Source organism: Morone saxatilis, unplaced genomic scaffold (genome assembly GCF_004916995.1).
Source record: "Morone saxatilis isolate NCDOM2014 unplaced genomic scaffold, NCSU_SB_2.0 Contig22, whole genome shotgun sequence".
Classification (NCBI taxonomy): Eukaryota; Metazoa; Chordata; class Actinopteri; family Moronidae; genus Morone; species Morone saxatilis.
Window position 1 is genome coordinate 22,958,612 of NW_023339785.1, and position 1,369 is coordinate 22,959,980.

Consider the following 1,369-nt stretch of genomic DNA (forward strand, 5'->3'; position numbering starts at 1 on the left):
TCTCTCTGCCCCCCTTTTCTGTCTGTCTTCAGCTGTCACTATAATTAAGGCAATAAAAGCTCTAATCTAATCTCTAGTCTCTAATCATCCAGCACATGAAACAAATAGATCATTGTTAATCTACCAGCACAACAATAATAATGCTAATAATGAATACTCTAAATGTGAGTTTGTAGATATTTCCTACCTACTGGAGGTTGTAGTTCTTGTTTTTCTTCACTGCTACAGTCCTGTTGTCACTGTGTCTGTACTCAACATCTAGGAATGTTTTTATGCCTTTAAAAAGAGTTGATGATATACCGTATATAGATTTATTTGGCAATAATAAAGGTAAATACAAGACTGTAGTCGCCTTGTCCTCGTACAGTTACATTGTTGAAGATAAAAACACTAAAATGTTTATTTCCCCTGTGCTCCTTACAATAGGAAAAGGTAAAATGAGTTTGTGTCTGAATGCCAGCACAGAGAAAAAAATGTTTTGCCCACACATGAATTCTATTTTGTAGAGAAATTATCACTCACAGTATAATTTTATTTGTACCAGAAGGTGGCAGCATAATCAAAGTGGCAACCTAAAGCCACAGGAAGACTTCGTAATGCTGCAGGGCGGCTTTTTCCTGCCCCTCAAGAATTCAGTCTACTGACCAAGGGAGGCCTGCAGTTAAAGGAGTCTGCTGTGGTTTAGATATACATCCAAGATCAGGGAGATAATATAAACTCAGAGTTTCTGTTTGTTCATCGAGGTTAATAAAAGCAAAATGAATAATGTAATTAGACCTGTGGTGTGTTTTGCTTTGGATACTGTCCAAAACAGTTTATATAACAGCTTGTGATAATTGTTTTTTAAGTGAATGATGGTAACCACTAGAGGAAGCCAGAGAAACATTGAGAGTACTTCTGATTGTGGCCTTTAATGAATCAGCAACCTTTCAAATACTCTTCCAGGAACTGAAATCCGGCCTGATTTAACCCCTGATGCACAGACTGGACCATTTGCTACAGTTACCATACAGCTGAAGGAGGTTTTTCTCCATGGCTTCTGTCTGTGCAGACAGTTTGGTGCCATGTTTGATCCCAGCTGTCACTCTGGTTTCTGTGTATCTCAGTGATTGAAACAAGGGTCCCCCAGTATGATGTAGAGCAGGGGTCTCAAACTGAAAATGTCTTGGGGCCACTGCTGCTACTGTCATCTCATAGGAGGGCCATTTTACTGATCGAATACTAAACTACTATACATTTTGATATGATAATGTTAGATAATCTTTGTTGTTCGCAGCCAAACAACAAATAAACAGTTTGCAGACCACTTTGACCTTATTTTGTGCCAAACATTATACTATTTTTATTTTATTTTAATTGTTTATGAAAG